This window comes from Balaenoptera physalus (assembly GCF_965194825.1).
Source record: "Balaenoptera physalus genome assembly, chromosome: 6".
Classification (NCBI taxonomy): Eukaryota; Metazoa; Chordata; class Mammalia; order Artiodactyla; family Balaenopteridae; genus Balaenoptera; species Balaenoptera physalus.
The window spans coordinates 118,361,953-118,385,049 of NC_138885.1; the positions used below are offsets into that span (position 1 = coordinate 118,361,953).

The following is a 23,097-nucleotide window of genomic DNA, read 5'->3' on the forward strand; positions in this document are numbered from 1 at the left end:
CCCACATATAACAACTGATTTTTCTGATTTGACCAAATGAAAACCTAACTGTGACCTAAACCCTATCATTTGTCTTTAACATATGTGCTCTTCGGAGCAAGGGGAAAAGGACAAAGTAGCATGGAGAAATAGACCACATCTAAATCATGTGGCCAGTTGACTATGTTGATAAAGAGGTGGCAAAATGTATAAACAGATAGTCTAAGTGTTCTCCTCCCTAAAACACTGACAACTAAAGGAAACTGTATCATCAACATATTAAAATAAGACAAGTGAATACATAAAAAAGTGAAACATTTAAACCACTGTAAGAGTTTTTCTAAATACCTCCTATAATACACAAAACAAAAACAGTTTTCACTCTTTTTCTCAGGGAAAAAAAAGCATTGCCTTACCATCTGTTTGAGATTTGCTCGGAAAAATGGTGCTTGCCCTTGGGTGGTCAGAAGGGTTTGGTTCCAAAGCTAAGTCTGTATAGGAAGAAGAGAAAAAGGTGTGGTGATTTAGTTGAGTAGAAAAATACATGATTTTAAAGATAGCTACACATTGATTGAAACCACTTATTAATAGTCTTGAGAAGAGCTTTTAGTAATGACAAAAAGGCAATTTTAGTAAAGGCACAATATAAAAATTCTATTGGGAAACAGCAAAATTGTAGAAACTCTCCATACATGTGGAGTAAAACCATGGCTATGTCTTAGACTTCTTTAACTTGCACCTAAATAATCTATGCCATTTTTAGATGAATCATATATGTGACTCCCCTCCTATTTATCAATTAAAAATTCAGTCACCCTCTTTTAAAGCTGATATTACTAGCACATTCCAGGAACAGTCTCAAGAAGCAAGTTATGCTGTGGCCAACTACTGTCAGATACCAGCTCAATATATCAAATATGCCAAAACGAAGTGAGTTGCTTTTGGCAAATGTTCTTCAGACAATCAAATGGCTAATTCTAACTCCATTCAACAAATGAACTCATTTCATTGGCTGTGGTTTATCTGGGGGCTATTCATCATGGCAGATTTAAGAGGACTACATAAAAGTTCAATGTTCTAATCTAGAGGAACACTTCCATGAGAGTGATTTTTAACTTTGACCTCTATTTCCAAAGCTAAACTCACTTCTTCATTCCACGCTGCATGATTAATTTGGGGCTTCAATAAGAGTACTTTCTGGAGCAGATCATAGGGCTACTAGAAAAAAATTTTGGCCATACCTACACGAAAAGGTGGGTCTGCCTGTAGCCCACCTTGCACCAAGGTGGGATAGCGTCTTCTATTTAGGCAGAAATACAAAACAAGCACAAGCTACCACACAGGATAGTAAGGTTGTTGTTTCAAACAAACAAACAAACATAAAAGCCCTATGACACTTCCTCAGCAAAGTCCATCTCAAACCATTTAACCAATCTTTTAAGAAACTGGACCAAGATTCAGATAAAGAGTAATGGTTAAGGCAATTATTTCCCAAACCACATAATAACTGATCTGTTTTTGAAAGATGGCTTTGATGGTCAAAGTGAAATACAAATATATCCCTGCCTCTTAGAGAATCCAAAGAATACACACATTGATATATTAAAAACTAATTAGTCTAGTAGTGAATTCTGTCTAACCCAGCATTTCACAAATGTATCTACCTAGAATCCCCTTTTCCCACCCAGAAAGAATGTGGCACGAACAGTAATTTTGGACTTCCCGTTTTAACAGGAATCTGAGCCATCCATTTTAATGTCATTGCCAGCACTAGTAATTTACAGAGCTAAACCAACTGCTTTGTTCTTCATGAAAATTCCTTCACTGAATTTGAAGTTTATCAAGCTGCTTTTGGAGAAAATATTCTATTCAACATTTTTATGTAAAAGACCCATACAATTATTTTAAAGTTTTTTTCTCCTACATATTTGAAAAATTAAGACAATGGGAAAATAAATTATTTCAGCTGTACACAAAATGGCAGGCAGAGACTTTCACAGCTGCCTCTAACCTATAGCTTCCGAAAGAATTCATGACTACTTACCTATACCAAAAAGAAAGTAAATAGACTACATTTGAATCTAAAAAATAAGCAGAAATGTTTGCAAAGTAGCTGTCTTATTTATCAGTGTCTATGGCATGGTAAAACTTAACAATTTTCAATGGAAGTCCAGGAAAATTAAGTGCCAGAATCAAAGAGAAGCAAGCTTTAACACACACACACACACACACACACACACACACACACACACACACACACACAGCCGCCAAACCAAGATGTGCTACTACAGATCTAAATACAAAAGTCAAGAAGGCTGGGATAAAAGAAATGACAACATGCAAAAAAAAAAAAAAGTAAACTTAGCCCAAGTGACCAGAAAAAAGCTGGCACTCTCCCTACTCTATCCTAGGGGGTTCAAAGGTAGGCACAGGATCCAGGAACGGCCAATCAATCACAGCTGTCCTGGGGCTTGCCAAGAAAAGAGAAAGGCAGAACTGTACTCTAGGATCCTTAGCTAGTCTTGAGCTGCTGGACACTCCCCTTGCTATCATGAGGGGAAAGGCTTTTCAGGAGACATCAACAGAGGAGAGCAGAACTGAGGAGATCATTTAACTCCTGGGTCAAGTAGTGCTTAACTCTGTGATGTTCTTTTAACTTGCAACTGAAGGAGACCTGCTTAATCAGCAGTACTGATGATCACACTAAAGGTGGGGAAAGGTAAAAGTCACTTGCTCATTCCTTTATCAAATATCATGAACAAAAATCTGCATGAGACAAAACGATGCTCTGTTTAAAAGTTACACACAACCATTCACAATCATTAACACACAATGATTCACAACTGTTACTTTTAGTTGCTTTTCTTATACGTTAAAAAAAGCTCTAATTAGTGTACAATTTATGTCTTCTTGTTACTAACAAGCGCTCTCCACCCCACTGTTGCATATTTATTGTTTAATGAATACACACTGGCCCATCAAGTGTTATTCCTATACTGGACTTAGCCAATCCCCTATTGCTGGGGATTGGTGCTTACAAAGTTCTATTCTTAAAATATTATGAGGAAAATCTTTATGTACATAGTTTTTTAAAATAATGGTTTTATCTCCTTAGCAAAGATCTTCGGAAGTGGAATGACTAAGCCAAAAGGTTAGATCACTTTCACGGCTCCATGTACAATGCTAAATTGCTTCCTAAAGAAGGTGGGGGGCACATTAGGGTATAATGCTACCAATCATGACATTTTGAGTTCCTACCCTTGCTTTGGATACTTGAAAAAAAAAAAAAAAATTCCTACTGATATGAATGAGGAACCTCACTGTAGATCTAATTTGTATTTCTTCTGATTACACAGTTTGACCATTTTCCCACAGTTATCAGTGTTATTTCCACTTTGGTGAGTTGGCCTATCATTTGAATGTACTGTAAACACCAGGGCCCTACTGCTGTCAGTTTGCATGAGGTTTTCAGAAAATATTAATCTTTTGTTTATAGCCTATATAACTAACAATTTTCTATATAACTTGCACTTTTTGCTAATGAAAAATACCACATCACTATCTTATAGAATGGACATGTGAGCCATTAGACAGTAAACTCATACATACACACAATATTTCTGCACTTCCCATGAACTATCTTCCCAAGAGCCTAAGGAGACTATGATAAAACCTACCACACTCTTCACTATCACAAAGGTAAGACTGCCAACTATTAAGCAAAGCTTTACCACCCACCATCCCTCTCATCCCTCTCCCCACCACATGCACACACAGTAATTTAGAGACTTCAGGGAATTACTGTGCATTCAGGAAATTACATGGATTCTTCCGAAAGTTATTTCTTTAGAAACCTCTAAGAATGTTTTACCCAGGAGAAATATTCTTGAGCTCATGATTAGGGGTTATGATTAAAACTGTATTTTAAGACCCATCATTTTTGTATTATCAATTTAAATTGCAACTTATTTGACAGCATGATAGGTCGATGTAGAAAAAGTATGATTAAAAAAAAATTAAACTTGGTCTTCATGTAAACATTCCTCAGAGGAAACCTGTAAAACACCACCGACACTGAGTACTGTTTTTCCTCCAATCTAAGATTCTACCAGTTGTTAAGATCCATCTCAATTGCAGTTGTTAAAAGTGTGAAAACATAGGCAACTTAGAACAAATGAAATGCATTACTGAAGGCTAAAAGTGTTAAAACTATGCTATCAAACTGTCGATAAATGATTTGTCCTTGTTAAAATATTAGAGGGAGAGGGAAGTGACCAAGAAAGCATCTGACAGAAGCAGCATATTTCAGAAAGCGATTAATATCGACATATTGATTTCAATATATTCCAAATAAACAGGAGATGTCAGCAGTTTCTGGGCCAACTGCTGAGCACCAGTTTACTTAACGGTAACCACTGCATTTACTGAACTGCCCTAGCATCCCTATACTGTGCAGTGTATTAGTTTTATGGCTCATAATACAAACATTACAATCTTTACAATTACCATGTAAACTGATGATTTCATCTCTTTGCGTCCACACTTTCCACCGCAGTCAGGGAGTTCCTGCCAGCCAGCCCTGAGCTGGGCTGCCTCACCAGCGGGTACACAGCAGGCTCCTGCACCTGCCAGGCTACTGCTCACCCAAGCCTTGATCCTGCTTTCCTAGCTTCGGACAATCCTGGCTTCCAAACTTCCCAGCTCTGGTTTCCAACTGCTTCTGTACCTGCCTCTACCCTGGTTCTCAGTTTTGCCTTATTTTAATCCTCAATCAGTGTTACAGTGATCATGACTGAGAGGTGACACATAGGTAAGTACACCTGGCTTTATATATTTCTAAAGAGCACTTTACTCAGTTTCTTGGACTTTTAAGAACCTTTCTGGGTTGCAAGTTACCTTCATTTCATTTCACATTACGCAGTGTTACTGTTTTAACTCTTAAGTTTTATTACTTTAATACACTAAAACAACAACAACAAAAAAGGCTGAGAAAAAAGGTAGTATTCCAAAGAAGCTCACATAATGTCAACAATAAATTCTGTTCCTATATGCCATGCATTTGGAATTTACAGTCCTACTCTCTATCAATACTCATTTTTAAAACCTTGGACAACTCAATTTATACCTAAGAGAAGAATTCCTACACTACCTAACTCAGAACATGGTGAGAATCAAATGAAATGCAAGAGCAATCTATATACTACAGCCTATTTTAGACCCTTATTAATATCGCTTTTTTGTTCAAGCCACTGTTGGCTCTCACCTGAGCTACCGCACCAGCCTCCTAACTGGTCTCCCTCTCTGCTTCCTTCCACCCTTACAGTCTATTCTCACACAGTAGCTGGTCTGATCTCCCTCCGCCCTCTCTACCCCCCTTCCCTTTTTCTAAGAATTAACATCATTCCCCTGCATATAATCCTTCAATGGTTTCCCATTACAATTAGACTAAAATTCATATTTTTTGGTCAAGGCCCACTAGGCATACAAGGTCTTAATCCCCCATATTCCTCCTGGCATTCATTCACTCAGCTGCAGCCACCCATCTTTCTGTCCTTGGCACGCATCAAGCATATTCCCTTCTTAGGAACTGCACAGAAGCCTCTTCTCCCACAGCCTCACACGGCTCTCTTAGGACTGCTCATGGGTCGCTTAAGGAGAGAAGCTGTCTTTAACCACCCCTTGTAAAACTGTCCTCCTCCCCAGCCCATTACCTTCATTTTCTTTCTTAGTGTTCTCACTACCTGATGTTATTCTTGTGTCGTCAGCCCCCAGGCACCTCTAGAAAGTAAGGACCTGAGTTAGGATACGGGTTTTGTCTTGTCTAACCACTGTTTGTCCTGCCTCTGGAATGGTGCCTAATAATCATGTTTCAGTGTACCCAAAACCAGTTAAGGTTTTCCCAATTTTCCCACATCATCTAAGATTTCTTCTAATGCTGTCTTTTGATGTGTCTGTCACCTAGGACCAGAGTTAATTTCAGATCTCTTAGAGTAGTAGTTTAGTTACTCAGAATCAAAGACACAAGACAGGTTACCAAGAACCACGAAAACCTAAAAGAGGAAATCTAATGTTCAGTGAAAAATCAATGGTAACTTTAATTTGGAAAAAGAACATTTAATGTTAAAATACCTTTACTACAAAATGACTCACCCTATGAATTTAATTAAGTCGTAAGACAAAGTGTACAATCAGAATGCTATAGAGAAGTATCAATACAATGCATCAGTTTTTATCTGTGTCCCCTGAATAAAGCATTATAATGGGATTATAAAAGATGCTCAACCATAAAGGCTGGGTAAATGAATTATGCTCCAAGGTTATTCGATGGCCCAGTAAACAGTTGGTAAAAGGCAGGCTGTAGAGCTATGCGCAGCTGCATGGAAAGACATCACCCTGGAGCACTCTCTAGGTGTCAGCACGGTTACAGGAGCTTCATGTCGTTACTTTTCTTTATAACAAAAAGTTACAAAGTGGCACATAAAGAACAATCCCATCTTTGTAAAATAAACACAATGTTATGTTTATATGCATACAAAAGGTTCAGGAAGAATCAACACCAAAATATTAATAAAAATTCTGGATATTCTGAGTGTGAGTGAAGGACTTTTCTGTGTTTTCTCAATCTTTCACATCAAATGTTCATTAATACTGTCACCAAAAAAAGGAAAGATCTGTTGCTCAGAGGTTTTTCCACATCATATTGCCAATTCCTTCCCTACCCACTCTTCAGGGGGATGGGAGGTAGGGGTCACTTGAGAGAGCACCTTTCACCAGAAAATTAGCAAAGCTCCTAAGGTCAGAACATAAAGGCTGTATGAAAAGTTGATGAATAAAAATAAAATCAGATAATAGGACCGTAGCATCTTCTTTTCTATTATGACACTACCATCAGTTATATTAGATATACTGTTAAAGACAAAGTAGTAAAAAATTCTTTTGAGTCTATCTGAAATCTATACTACGTTCTTAGGAGTTACTTTTTTGAGATGGCTTGAAGAAATCATGTTCTTCTCCAATGTTTCTGAAGAACAAGACAGAGCATCATTTATGTACGATTTTCTCTAAGTAACCAAATAATTCTTCACTGTAGAAAAGCCAAAATGTTTTATATCTGAGTAGGTATTTCTCAGTTTCCAGGGAAACTGATACAAAATTGTCTGAAATAAAGACATGAAGAGCAAACTTCCAATGTGCCTGTACTTTATATTTGGTGTTCTGACCTTGTTTCTATGGAAACTTAATTAATAGGCAAATGCTGAAATTGAGGTTTCTCTTATCACTTTATCGAATGCCCCCCCAAAAAAGACAAATTGAAATGAAATTTTAACAATCATGTTAAACATAAAAAGGTAAATTCTGTACTCATGAACTCTATTTTTCCAGTTCCTGATTTAGCACTCCTTCCTTATCATACATAGTCGTATGCTAAATGCTTAGTACCTTACCTGCCCGCTTACCAGCTTCCCCTAATGTCCCTCTGTCCAGGGCATTCTCGGCTTCAATTGGATTTCACCAGAACAAACTCTTTAAATTATATCAACGTGTTTACCTGACTGATAAATTTAGGCTATTTCATGACTTCTACTTTTATTCATATCCATTGCAATGTATGTACAGACAGAGAATGGAGAGGTAAATGTTGCTTCTGAGTTGTGTACAATAAACTGGAATGGCAATAATCAAAACTGGAGTATGCTGAGATAGGCCTAACTTATGGATAAATTATAATAAAATATAAGGTGCACTCTAAACAGTTTCTTAAGCATCCCAAGAACTGAATTTGGCATATCTACCACCTCCCAAGTCTGTCTCTTTTGTTCAGTAGCTGTGTTACACAGTCATTTCAGATCTCTAAGTCTTGGCTTCTTCATCGGCAACAGAGGGAGAATATATACGGGCCTTATTTGTAGATGGAAGGGCCGAGTGAAATACACAAGAAAATGCATTGTAAATCTTAAAAGAATTCTATAAAGGTCCAATTTTCGTCTCTCATCCTACACTAGCCAACTACTAACTGTTTTTAAAAATCATTTAGAGGCTTACCTTATAGCAACAAGCAGAGCAGTTTTCACAAGTACTTACATGCTTTGTGTTTAAAGCTACAATTAATTCACATAATTTGTTCATTCTTTCACAATATCTAACGATTCTGAAAAGGGAGTACTTTCCACTTACAAAGCCACGTCCATCATAAGGGTGAATCCACAGGCTTAATTATTCTAACTTTTAAAGAAATTAAATAAACCCAACTAAAATTTAAATAGAAGAGCTGTAAGACATTTCGTCTATGAAATAATGAAATAATCTCTGGCATTTAAATGAAACAAATGGGCCAGTGGGGCTTTAACATCTTTATGATACAATGTTTTATACTTCAAAGAACAGTCTTTATTAAAGTGCCACTATGCTACCCAGAATTTTTTTTTTTTTTAACCTAGAGCCATCCCTTTCCAAAATTCTAGAGGCAAAAATCAAACATTTCCTCTCTTCTCTCTCTCCTCTCCTCCCCGACAACACCCACCCCCAGCCACTTAGTCTACAAAACTTTTACCTGAACATTCCTAAAGTTAAATAGTATTCTACTGGGGGGGGGGGGGCGGAGGAGGAGGGAGCCATGGAGACATTTTTCTGCAGGATGGATGTGGTATGTTAACTCCCAAACCTTTATATTACAAATTACAATCTGAATTTGTTTTTTCTCCTTTGAAACTTCTGTCCAGCAGTCTCAGGAACCACCTCACCCCTCCCTTAGAACAGGCAACGTGCAAAAGAAGTCGGTTAAGGCTGTGCAACTGAAGACATACTTGTGTCAAAGTGGGAATTTAAAAGTAATCAGAACTCCATGGGGTCTCCTTTGGTAAAGAAAAAAAACCCAACAACTATTCTCTGCAGCCGTGGCAGTAACGTTTCACACCGTTCACAGTTATTTTAAGCCCCTCTCCCACCATTTTCTTTCCTATCGTGTTCAAATTATAGTTAGAAGGGATAAAGTAGCTTCTATCAGGGCGACTGAAAACATTAAAATCCAAAGAATTTTAGTTAAGAACACCACACTGACTCTGTCCATCTCTATTTTGAATTTAAATGACAAATCCTCTAATGTTTGTCTTAATTGTCTCGAGTATCAACTACCTTAAGGAATAGAAATCTGTCATCAGGCCCTTACCTAGTTCCTTCGCTTAGGTACCATCTGGATAGGGAGACGGGATGGATACGCCGAAGTTAGAGTATTTAAGTTTGCATTAAGAAAAGAGAGACTACACCAGAAAGTCTCTGCTAAGTCCCACGAGATGTTAAATAGAACCACGAACAGGAAGGGTCGCGGATTGGAGGGTCTCAGGCCGGGCTGGGAAATGGGAACGGGGGAAAGAATTGGGCATTCGGGTAGGGAAGAGGGAAGGAGACTGGCCGGACGCGACTGGTAAAGAATAAGGGGTGGGGACGCCAAGCAGAGCCAGCCTTCGTCCCCGGTGCCCAGCCCTGGGAGAGCCAACTCCGGGCAAGAAGGAGCCCTAGGCGGCGTCTCCCTCCCGGGGGACCCTGGGGGCGGCGGAGGCCAGAGGTAAGCCCGAGAGCAGACGGCGCCGACCCCGCGAGGGGCGAGGCGCGCCCGCCGCTTCTTACCTTCGGGCATCTCCCGGTCGCTGATGTGCTGCAGGTGGTGGCCTTCGCCACCTGCGAAATCCAACTCGGCGGGTTCCACGGTAGCCGCCGCCGGAGCTACTGCCACCGCATTCCCGGCCGCCGCCTTGTAGACCTCAGACTCGCAGTCCGGCTCCGCTGACCCCCTGCGCCGGCCCGACTTGGGGCTGGCATTGGGGGACAGGCAACAACACAGCGAGTTCCCCATGGGGCGCCTTCACTCCTCGCCGCCGCCGCCTCCGCTCGTCCCCCGACTCTGCCGAGCACAGAAGCCGCCCCCTCCCCCAACAATGGCGCGGCGGGCACTGGCAGCCCCGGGCTATGCCGGGGCTGTGCCGCACATGCAGACGCGACTTCGCCCGCCGCTCTCCTGTCCGCCCAGCCGCCGGGGCCCCGGGCAGGGGTACGGCCCCGGCCGCACCCCTGCCCAGCCGCTGGGCCCCGGGCAGGGGTCCGGCCCCGGCCGCACCCCCGCCGCTGCCTCCCCGGAACCAACTAGTCTGTGAGGGCGGTGACCAGACCCGCTTATTTAAAAGGGCTGGGAACCAGACAAGCGCTGAGACGCGCAGCCACTGAGGGAGAGAGCGCAGCCGGAGCTCCTCCTCCTTCCGCTGCCACCTCCCGACTGAAAGTAGCTAGCCCGGCCGGCCCTTGCCTACCGGAATGTGTCCTTCGGTTACCTGGTTACGACGGACCAATCACGACCAGAGTTCCCTCCACGCGCCCTCCTCAGAGCGCAGGCATGTGACTCACAATGCCCCGCCCCCGCCCGCGGCTGCCCCGCCCCCCGAGCGGCGCACCCCAGACTCTGGTTTCCATTCATCTCTCGCGCTCCGAGCTTTCCGGTCCTGCGGGAAGCGCCGCGGGAGTTTGTTAATCGAAGCCGTCCTGAGTCAGTGGGCTCTGTAGAAAGCCCCTGTTCGTAAAATGCCAGTTCAGTTAGCAACTCGCTTTCACTGGGTCCACAGTTGACTCATTTGATGTATTGCTCAACGAACTTAGTTTCACCCCAATTTTTGACCGTTTTTTATAACTGAATGCTCCTCCTGTCTTGCCTTCCAAAGAGTGTTAGTTTCCGCCTACAGTTTAACCATAGCAACCCCCGGGGCCCTGGTCCTACTCTCAATAAAGAGCTGTGGCTGTGTCTTGAATGAGACTCGAGGACACGTCACCCCTCCACTTCCTCATCAGCAAATTAGGGACCAAACTCCCCCCTCCCACCTCTGAGGCGCTGGGATTCAGCAACTCGCTTTTCTCGCCTGTTGCTCTCTTCCACGGCAGGAGTTTCCAGGTTTCCCTACTTTAGCCAACAACAACGCATAAAGCACGATTTTCTCATACAAACTTGAGAGTCACAAAGTGAAGTACCACGGTCTTGATTTGATGAAGATGATAACGATAGTTAACATTTGGCAAACACTATGCGCCCGCCCCCGTTCCAAGTGAGGTACTCATTTAACCCTCGGGAACAAAATCCTCAGAAACCTTCATTTTACAGATTTTACAGACGCTAAGTCACGTTCCCAAGGTCACATGATTGCTCAGGGGTGTGGCCAGGATTTGATCCCTGATTGTGTGGATCCCCAAAGGCACCTTATTGTGATCATCAGAAAATAAAGGTCGAAGTCAAATTTGGTTGGAAGTGGCATAGTGTATCAGGATTTTCTTTTTTTAAGGAGGAACAATTTTTTGATGTGGATTTTAAAATACTTTCCCTTCATTCAACATTGATTAGTCCCTCCTACATGCCAGGCACCCGTGTGTGAAAAATAGTCCTGCCCTCAGTGACCTCAGGCACGGTGAGAAAACAAAGGCTTAGAAAGCCCAACAGTCTGAGGTCACACTGCTGCAAAGTACTTAAACCTGAAATTCAAACCTAGATCTATTAACCCCAAGTAGATGCTGGGGTAAAGAGCTTGGTTTTCTTCCCAGAAACATGAGAGCCATTGAATGTTGTGAAGTTAAGGAGTCACTATCAGGTGGTTTGTAGTGAGGTCACGCTTGAGAATAAGTAGGACTGATGGAAGCAACAAAACCCATTAAGAGACTTTATATTCATCTAAGAGAGGAGTGAGGGCTCAAACTAAAGGCAGTGGCAGAGATTGGAGTGGAGGGAAAGGATCTGAGGTCATCTGGGAGGTAGAATAGAAGTGCTCAGTGACTAGATATGGAGCGGGAAGGGGAAAAGAGAAGCAAAAATGGCTGCTAGGGTTCTGGCTTAGGGAACTATGTAGAGTGTGGTTACTTTTTCTTAGATAGTGCAGGAAAAGGAAGAGGTTTGGGAAGGAAGATCATTTTGGGTTCTGTTAAGCGGAACATGGAAATGGAGCTCTCTGGTTGAAAGTAAGCCTCTGCAGGCTAAGTCCATTTTGTGATATCCCAACTTATGTTTTCAAAAATAACACATTAGATTAACCAAGATGGCGGAGTAGAAGGACGTGCTCTCACTCCCTCTTGCGAGAGCACCAGAATCACAACTTGCTGCTGGACAATCATTGACAGGAAGACCCTGGACTTCACCAAGGAGGATACCCCACGTCCAAGGACAGAGGAGAAGCCACAGTGAGACGGTAGGAGGGGTGCAATCAGAGTAAAATCAAATCCCATAACTGCTGGGTGGGTGACTCACAGGCTGGTGAACACTTATACCACAGAAGTCCACCCACTGGAGTGAAGGTTCTGAGCCCCACGTCAGGCTTCCCAACCTGGGGGTCCGGCTACGGGAGGAGGAATTCCTAGAGAATCAGACTTTGAAGCCTAGTGGGAATTGATTGCAGGACTTTGACAGGACTGGGGGAAACAGAGACCCCACTCTTGGAGGGCACATACAAAGTAATGTGTGCATCGGGACCCAGGGGAAGGAGCAGTGACCCTGGGGGAGACTGAACCAGACCTACCTGCTGGTGTTGGGGGGTCTCCTGCAGAGGCGAGTGGTGGCTCTGTTTCACCGTGGGGATAAGGACACTGGCAGCCGAGGTTCTGGGAAGTTCTCCTTGGTGTGAGCCCTCCCAGAGTCTGCCATTAACCCCACCAAACAGCACGGGTAGGCTCCAGTGTTGGGTTGCCTCAGGCAAAACAACCAACAGGGAGGGAACCCAGCCCCACCCATCAACAGTCAAGTGGATTAAGGTTTTACTGAGCTCTGACCGCCACAGCAACAGTCAGCTCTACCCACCACCAGAGCCTCCCATCAAGCCTCTTAGATAGCCTCAACCACCAGAGGGCAGACAACAGAAGCAAGAAAAACTACAATCCTGCAGCCTGTGGACCAAAAACCACAGTTACAGAAAGATAGAGAAGATGAAAAGGCAGAGGGCTATGTACCAGATGAAGGAACAAGAAAAAAACCCAGAAAAACAACTAAATGAAGTGGAGATAGGCAACCTTCCAGAAAAAGAATTCAGAATAATGATAGTGAAGATGATCCAGGACCTCGGAATAAGAATGGAGGCAAAGATTGAGAAGATGCAAGAAATGATTAACAAAGACCTAGAAGAATTAAAGAACAAACAAACAGAGATGACCAATACAATAACTGAAATGAAAACTACACTAGAAGGAATCAATAGCAGAATAACTGAGGCAGAAGAAAGGATAAGTGACCTGGAAGACAGAATGGTGGAATTCACTGCTGCGGAACAGACTAAAGAAAAAAGAATGAAAAGAAATGAAGACAGCCTAAGAGACCTCTGGGACAACATTAAACGCAACAACATTCGCATTATAAGGGTCCCAGAAGGAGAAGAGAGAGAGAAAGGACCAGAGAAAATATTTGAAGAGATTATAGTCGAAAACTTCCCTAACATGAGAAAGGAAATAGCCACCCAAGTCCAGGAAGCGCAGAGAGTCCCATACAGAATAAACCCAAGGAGAAACACGCCGAGACACATAGTAATCAAAGTGGCAAAAATTAAAGACAAAGAAAAATTATTGAAAGCAGCAAGGGAAAAACGACAAATAACATACAAGGGAACTCCCATAAGGTTAACAGCTGATTTCTCAGCAGAAACTCTGCAAGCCAGAAGGGAGTGGCATGATATACTTAATGTGATGAAAGGGAAGAACCTACAACCAAGATTACTCTACCCGGCAAGGATCACATTTAGATTTGATGGAGAAATCAAAAGCTTTACAGACAAGCAAAAGCTAAGAGAATTCAGCACCACCAAACCAGCTCTACAACAAATGCTAAAGGAACTTCTCTAAGTGGGAAACACAAGAGAAGAAAAGGACCTACAAAAACAAACCCAAAACAATTAAGAAAATGGTCATAGGAACATACATATCGATAATTACCTTAAACGTGAATGGATTAAACGCCCCAACCAAAAGACATAGACTGGCTGAATGGATACAAAAACAAGACCCATATATATGCTGTCTACAAGAGACCCACTTTAGACCTAGGGACACATACAGACTGAAAGTGAGGGGATGGAAAAAGATATTCCATGCAAATGGAAATCAAAAGAAAGCTGGAGTAGCTATACTCATATCAGATAAAATAGACTTTAAAATAAAGAATGTTACAAGAGACAAGGAAGGACACTACATAATGATCCAGGGATCAATCCAAGAAGAAGATATAACAATTATAAATATATATGCACCCAACATAGGAGCACCTCAATACATAAGGCAACTACTAACAGCTCTAAAAGAGGAAATCGACAGTAACACAATAATAGTGGGGGACTTTAACACTTCACTTACACCAATGGACAGATCATCCAAAATGAAAATAAATAAGGAAACAGAAGCTTTAAATGACACAATAGACCAGATAGATTTAATTGATATATATAGGACATTCCATCCAAAAACAGCAGATTACACGTTCTTCTCAAGTGCGCACGGAACATTCTCCAGGATAGATCACATCTTGGGTCACAAATCAAGCCTCAGTAAATTTAAGAAAATTGAAATCATACCAAGCATCTTTTCTGACCACAACGCTATGAGATTAGAAATGAATTACAGGGAAAAAAACGTAAAAAAGACAAACACATGGAGGCTAAACAATACGTTACTAAATAACCAAGAGATCACTGAAGAAATCAAAGAGGAAATAAAAAAATACCTAGAGACAAATGACAATGAAAACACGACGACCCAAAACCTATGGGATGCAGCAAAAGCGGTTCTAAGAGGGAAGTTTATAGCTATACAAGCCTACCTAAAGAAACAAGAAAAATCTCAAGTAAACAATCTAACCTTACACCTAAAGAAACTAGAGAAAGAAGAACAAACAAAACCCAAAGTTAGCAGAAGGAAAGAAATCATAAAGATCAGAGCAGAAATAAATGAAATAGAAACAAAGAAAACAATAGCAAAGATCAATAAAACTAAAAGCTGGTTCTTTGAGAAGATAAACAAAATTGATAAGCCATTAGCCAGACTCATCAAGAAAAAGAGGGAGAGGACTCAAATCAATAAAATCAGAAATGAAAAAGGAGAAGTTACAACAGACACCGCAGAAATACAAAACATCCTAAGAGACTACTATAAGCAACTTTATGCCAATAAAATGGACAACCTGGAGGAAATGGACAAATTCTTAGAAAGGTATAACCTTCCAAGACTGAATCAGGAAGAAACAGAAAATATGAACAGACCAATCACAAGTAATGAAATTGAAACTGTGATTAAAAATCTTCCAACAAACAAAAGTCCAGGACCAGATGGCTTCACAGGTGAATTCTATCAAACATTTAGAGAAGAGCTAACACCCATCCTTCTCAAACTCTTCCAAAAAATTGCAGAGGAAGGAACACTCCCAAACTCATTCTATGAGGCCACCATCACCCTGATACCAAAACCAGACAAAGACACTACAAAAAAAGAAAATTACAGACCAATATCACTGATGAATATAGATGCAAAAATCCTCAACAAAATACTAGCAAACAGAATCCAACAACACATTAAAAGGATCATACACCACGATCAAGTGGGATTTATCCCGGGGATGCAAGGATTCTTCAATATACGCAAATCAATCAATGTGATACACCATATTAACAAATTGAAGAATAAAAACCATATGATCATCTCAATAGATGCAGAAAAAGCTTTTGACAAAATTCAACACCCATTTCTGATAAAAACTCTCCAGAAAGTGGGCATAGAGGGAACCTACCTCAACATAATAAAGGCCATATATGACAAACCCACAGCAAACATCATTCTCAATGGTGAAAAACTGAAAGCATTTCCTCTAAGATCAGGAACGAGACAAGGATGTCCACTCTCACCACTATTATTCAACATAGTTCTGGAAGTCCTAGCCACGGCAATCAGAGAAGAAAAAGAAATAAAAGGAATACAAATTGGAAAAGAGGAAGTAAAACTGTCACTGTTTGCGGATGACATGATACTATACATAGAGAATCCTAAAACTGCCACCAGAAAACTGCTAGAACTAATTAATGAATATGGTAAAGTTGCAGGATACAAAATTAATGCACAGAAATCTCTTGCATTCCTATACACTAATGATGAAAAATCTGAAAGAGAAATTATGGAAGCACTCCCATTTACCATTGCAACAAAAAGAATAAAATACCTAGGAATAAACCTACCTAGGGAGACAAAAGACCTGTATGCAGAAAACTATAAGACACTGATGAAAGAAATTAAAGATGATACCAACAGATGGAGAGATATACCATGTTCTTGGATTGGAAGAATCAACATTGTGAAAATGAGTATACTACCCAAAGCAATCTACAGATTCAATGCAATCCCTATCAAATTACCAATGGCCTTTTTTACGGAGCTAGAACAAATCATCTTAAAATTTGTATGGAGACACAAAAGACCCCGAATAGCCAAAGCAGTCTTGAGGGGAAAAAAATGGAGCTGGAGGAATCAGACTCCCTGACTTCAGACTATACTACAAAGCTACAGTAATCAAGACAATATGGTACTGGCACAAAAACAGAAACATAGATCAATGGAACAAGATAGAAAGCCCAGAGATTAACCCACGCACCTATGGTCAACTAATCTATGACAAAGGAGGCAAAGATATACAATGGAGAAAAGACAGTCTCTTCAATAAGTGGTGTTGGGAAAACTGGACAGCTACATGTAAAAGAATGAAATTAGAATACTCCCTAACACCATACACAAAAATAAACTCAAAATGGATTAGAGACCTAAATATAAGACTGGACACTATAAAACTCTTAGAGGAAAACATAGGAAGAACACTCTTTGACATAAATCACAGCAAGATCTTTTTTGATCCACCTCCTAGAGTAATGGAATTAAAAACAAAAATAAACAAGTGGGACCTAATGAAACTTCAAAGCTTTTGCACAGCAAAGGAAACCATAAACAAGACGAAAAGACAACCCTCAGAATGGGAGAAAATATTTGCAAATGAATCAACGGACAAAGGATTAATCTCCAAAATATATAAACAGCTCATTCAGCTCAATATCAAAGAAACAATCACCCCAATCCAAAAATGGGCAGAAGACCTAAATAGACATTTCTCCAAAGAAGACATACAGACGGCCACGAAGCACATGAAAAGATGCTCAACATCACTAATTATTAGAGAAATGCAAATCAAAACTACAATGAGGTATCACCTCACTCCTGTTAGAATGGGCATCATCAGAAAATCTACAAACAACAAATGCTGGAGAGGGTGTGGAGAAAAGGGAACCCTCTTGCACTGTTGGTGGGAATGTAAATTGATACAGCCACTATGGAGAACAATATGGAGGTTCCTTAAAGAACTAAAAATAGAATTACCATATGACCCAGCAATCCCACTACTGGGCATATACCCAGAGAAAACCATAATTCAAAAAGACACATGCACCCGAATGTTCATTGCAGCACTATTTACAATAGCCAGGTCATGGAAGCAACCTAAATGCCCATCAACAGACGAATGGATAAAGTTGTGGTACATATATACAATGGAATATTACTCAGCCATAAAAAGGAACGAAATTGAGTCATTTGTTGAGACGTGGATGGAGCTAGAGACTGTCATACAGAGTGAAGTAAGTCAGAAAGAGAAAAACAAATATCATATATTAATGCATGTATGTGGAACCTAGAAAAATGGTACAGATGAGCCAGTTTGCAGGGCACAAGTTGAGACACAGATGTAGAGAATGGACATATGGACACCAAGGGGGGAAAACTGTGGTGAGGTGGGGATGGTGGTGTGCTGAATTGGGCGATTGGGATTGACATGTATACACTGATGTGTATAAAATTGATGCCTAATAAGAACCTGCAGTATAAAAAAGCAAACAAAACAACTAATACTAAACTTTCATTGGGTTATTTGTATGGAAATATGTTAATATAAATGTTTCAGACATTACATGAAATTTCTAAAAATCTTATATTTGTATTTGTATGGAAATATGTATGGAAATATGTTAATATAAATGTTTCAGACATTACATGAAATTTCTAAAAATCTTATATTTGTATGGAAATATGTATGGAAATATGTTAATATAAATGTTTCAGACATTACATGAAATTTCTAAAAATCTTATATGTTCTGGTATAATGTTATATGTAATAATCCTAGTTATTACTTTAAAATGTATATCTCAGAAATAACTAATTTTCTTGTCAACTGCATTATTATGAACTTTCATCAAATCTTTTACCGTGGTCATTTTTAAGGCTTTTGTCATTTACAGACAGTTCTGGGTGTACTCTGATGATTTTGCAAATATGTTCCTATAAAAGGGTTTCATCTTCAAGAAATTCATGGAAAAGACTCTGACATGTACAGGTTTCTGGTAACTGACTGTACTGCTGAACTGAATGAATAAGCATTTTCAGAACTCTGATGAAAAACTTATGAACTCATAAAAGTGCTAACAAAAGATCAAGATGAAAAAAAACAATTAATTACATGGGACTGAGTGAACTGATGAGGATGAGTATAATTTTTGTGACTTTCTGTCTGAATTAAAAAAAAAAAAAAAAATCCCACAAGGACTCAGAGGCAAAGAATATACAAATCAATTTTCACTGCAAAGTAAAGGAGCTGTTACAGTGGAGGATTACTGGACTGAATGTCAATATTATGACATAGTATGAGTGTGTTTCATGTTTGGTAATGGCAATCATTGTTGCTTTTGTTGTGGTCATCCATGTACAATGCTTGGTGTCAGTCTATTTATCTCTTGTAAAAATAAAATACAGTGTGTGTGTGTGTGTGTGTGAAAAAAAAAAAAAAGGAAATGATATAAATGTGACTATGAATGAGTGTATTCAATAGTTAAAATGATCTATTATATTAGTGATATATATTGTGGAATTAGTATTGTTTTTCTCTAAAGAGCAATGTGGAATAAAAGTTATTTGTTTCATTAAAAAAAAAAAAAAAATAACACATTAAATCAATTTAAAAATGTGATTGGGGAAATTCCCTAATGTTGACGGCTAAGAATATCACATTTTTCATGGAGCAACTTGGAATCTATGGTTTTAGTAAATGAGGCATCCTATGTAAAAGAAAACTGGTAAATGAGAGCTCTACCCACCACCAGAGCCTCCCATCAAGCCTCTTAGATAGCCTCAACCACCAGAGGGCAGACAGCAGAAGCAAGAAAAACTACAATCCTGCAGCCTGTGGACCAAGAAACACAGTTAGAGAAAGATAGACAAGATGAAAAGGCAGAGGGCTAGGTACCAGATGAAGGAACAAGAAAAAACCCCAGAAAAACAACTAAATGAAATGGAGATAGGCAACCTTCCAGAGAAAGAATTCAGAATAATGATAGTGAAGATGATCCAGGACCTCGGAATAAGAATGGAGGCAAAGATTGAGAAGATGCAAGAAATGATTCACAAAGACCTAGAAGAATTAAAGAACAAACAAACAGAGATGACCAATACAATAACTGAAATGAAAACTACACTAGAAGGAATCAATAGCAGAATAACTGAGGCAGAAGAACGGATAAGTGACCTGGAAGACAGAATGGTGGAATTCACTGCTGTGGAACAGACTAAAGAAAAAAGAATGAAAAGAAATGAAGACAGCCTAAGAGACCTCTGGGACAACATGAAACGCAACAACATTCACATTATAGGGGTCCCAGAAGGAGAAGAGAGAGAGAAAGGACCCGAGAAAATATTGGAAGAGATTATAGTCAAAAATTTCCCTAACATGGGAAAGGAAACAGCCACCCAAGTCCAGGAAGCACAGAGAGTCTCAGGCAGGATAAACCCAAGGAGAAACACGCCAAGACACATAGTAATCAAACTGACAAAAATTAAAGACAAAGAAAAATTATTAAAAGCAACAAGGGACAAACGACAAATAACATACAAGGGAACTCCCATAAGGTTAACAGCTGATTTCTCAGCAGAAACTCTACAAGCCAGAAGGAGTGGGACGATATATTTAAAGTGATGAAGGAGAAGAACTTGTAACTAAGATTACTCTACCTAGCAAGGACCTCATTCAGATTTGATGAAGAAAGCAAAAGCTTTACAGACAAGCAAAAGCTAAGAGAATTCAGCACCACCAAACCAGCTCTGCAACAAATGCTAAAGGAACTTCGTTAAGTGGGAAACACAAGAGAAGAAAAGGACCTACAAAAACAAACCCCAAACAATTAAGAAAATGGTAATAGGAACAAACATATCGAAAACTACCTTAAATGTGAACGGATTAAATGCTCCAACCAAAAGACACAGTCTCGCTAAATGGATACAAAAACAAGACCCACGTATATGCTGTCTACAAGAGACCCACTTCAGACCTAGGGACACATACAGACTGAAAGTGAGGGGATGGAAAAAGATATTCCATGAAAATGGAAATCAAAAGAAAGCTGGAGTAGCAATACTCATATCACATAAAATAGACTTTAAAATAAAGAATGTTACAAGAGACAAAGAAGGACACTACATAATGATCAAGGGATCAATCCAAGAAGAGGATATAACAATTATAAATATATATGCACGCAACATAGGAGCACCTCAATACATAAGGTAAATGCTAACAGCTATAAAAGAGGAAATCGACAGTAACACAATAAGAGTGGGGGACTTTAACACCTCAATTACACCAATGGACAGATCATCCAGCCAGAAAATTAATAAGGAAACACAAGCTTTAAATGACACAAGAGACCAGATATATTTAATTGATATTTATAGGATATTTCATCTGAAAAGAGCAGATTACACTTTCTTCTCAAGTGCACATGGAACATTCTCCAGGATAGATCATATCTTGGGTCACAAATCTAGCCTTGGTAAATTTAAGAAAACTGAAATCATATCAAGTGGCTTTTCCAAACACAACATTAGGAGATTAGAAATCAATTACAGGAAAAAAACATAAACAACACAATCACATGGAGGCTAAACAGTACATTACTAAATAACCAAGAGATCACTGAAGAAATCAAAGAGGAAATCAAAAAATACCTAGAGACAAATGACAATGAAAACATGATGATCCAAAACCTATGGGATGCAGCAAAAGCAGTTCTAAGAGGGAAGTTTATAGTAATGCAATCCTACCTCAAGAAACAAGAAAAATCTCAAATAAACAATCTAACCTTACACCTAAAGGAACTAGAGAAAGAAGAACAAACAAAACCCAAAGTTAGTAGGAGGAAAGAAAACATAAAGATCAGAGCAGAAATAAATGAAATAGAAACAAAACAAGAGCAAATATCAGTGAAACTAAAAGCTGGTTCTTTGAGAAGATAAACAAAATTGATAAACCTTTAGCCAGACTCACCAAGAAAAAGACGGAGAGAACTCAAATTAATTGAATTAGAAATAAAAAGGGAGAAGTTACAACAGACACTGCAGAAATACAAAGGATCATAAGAGACTACTACAAGCAACTCTATGCCAGTAAAATGGACAACCTGGAAGAAATGGACAAATTCTTAGAAAGGTGTAACTTTCCAAGACTGAACCAGGAAGAAATAGAAAATATGAACAGACCAATCACAAGTAATGAAACTGAAACTGTGATTAAAAACAAAAGTCCAGGACCAGATGTCTTCACAGGTGAATTCTATCAAACATTTAGAGACCAGCTAACACCCATCCTTCTCAAACTCTTCCAAAAAATTGCAGAGGAAGGAACACTCCCAAACTCATTCCATGAGACCACCATCACCCTGATACCAAAACCAGACAAAGATACTACAAAAAAAGAAAATTACAGACCAATATCACTGATGAATATAGATGCAAAAATCCTCAACAAAATACTAGCAAACAGAATCCAACAACACATTAAAAGGATCATACACCATGATAAAGTGGGATTTATCCCAGGAATGCAAGAATTCTTCAATATATGCATATTATTCAGTGTGATAAACCATACTAACAAATTGGAGAATAAAAACCATATGATCGTCTCAATAGATGCAGAAAAAGCTTTTGACAGAATTCAAAACCCATTTATGATAAAAATCCTCCAGAAAGTGGGCATAGAGGGAACCTACCTCAACATAATAAAGGCCATACACGACAAACCCACAGCAAACATCATTCTCAGTGGTGAAAAACTGAAACCATTTCCTCTAAGATCAGGAACAAGACAAGGATGTCCACTCTTGCCACTCCTATTCAACATAGATTTGCAAAAAACTATGTAAATAGTGCTGTCAGGTAGTGCTTCTTCTTTGGAAGAAGAAAAAGAAATAAAAGGAATAGAAACTGAAAAGAAGAAGTAAAACTGTCACTGTTTGCAGATAACATGATACTATACATAGAGAATCCTAAAGATGCCACCAGAAAACTACTAGAGCTAATCAATGAATTTGGTAAAGTTGCAGGATACAAAATTAATGCACAGAAATCTCTTGCATTCCTATGCAGTAACAATGAAAGATCAGAAAGATAAATTAAGGAAATGATCCCATTCACCATTGCAACAAAAAGAATAAAATACCTAAGAATAAACCTACCTAAGGAGATAAAAGACCTCTACTCAGAAAACTTTAAGACACTGATGAAAGAAATCAAGGATGACACAAACAGATGGAGAGATATACCATGTTCTTGGATTGGAAGAATCAATATTGTGAAAATGACTATACTACCCAAAGCAATCTGCAGATTCAATGCAATCCCTATCAAATTACCAATGGCATTTTTTACAGAACTACAACAAAAAATCTTAAAATGTGTATGGAGACACAAAAGACCCCGGATAGCCAAAGCAATCTTGAGGGAAAAAAACGGAGCTGGAGGAATCAGACTCCCTGACTTCAGACTATACTACAAAGCTACAGTAATCAACACAATATGGTACTGGCCCAAAAAAGAAATATAGATCAGTGGAACAGGATAGAAAGCCCAGAGGTAAACCCACACACCTATGGTCAACTAATCTATGACAAAGGAGGCAAGGATATACAATGGAGAAAAGACAGTCTCTTCAATAAGTGGTGCTGGAAAAACTGGACAGCTACATGTAAAAGAATGAAATTAGAA

General features: G+C 39.5%; 1 pseudogene across 1 annotated transcript; it reads right to left on the reverse strand.

The window, feature by feature from the left end:
- Nucleotides 1-369: 369 nt before the first annotated feature.
- Nucleotides 370-9,948, reverse strand: LOC309662262 (cyclin-Y-like protein 1 pseudogene; annotated as a pseudogene). The gene is made up of 2 exons: nucleotides 9,604-9,948; nucleotides 370-470 (listed from the first exon to the last, which is right to left on the reverse strand). The product of its transcript is annotated as a cyclin-Y-like protein 1 pseudogene (transcript).
- Between the last annotated feature and the right edge of the window lie 13,149 nt (nucleotides 9,949-23,097).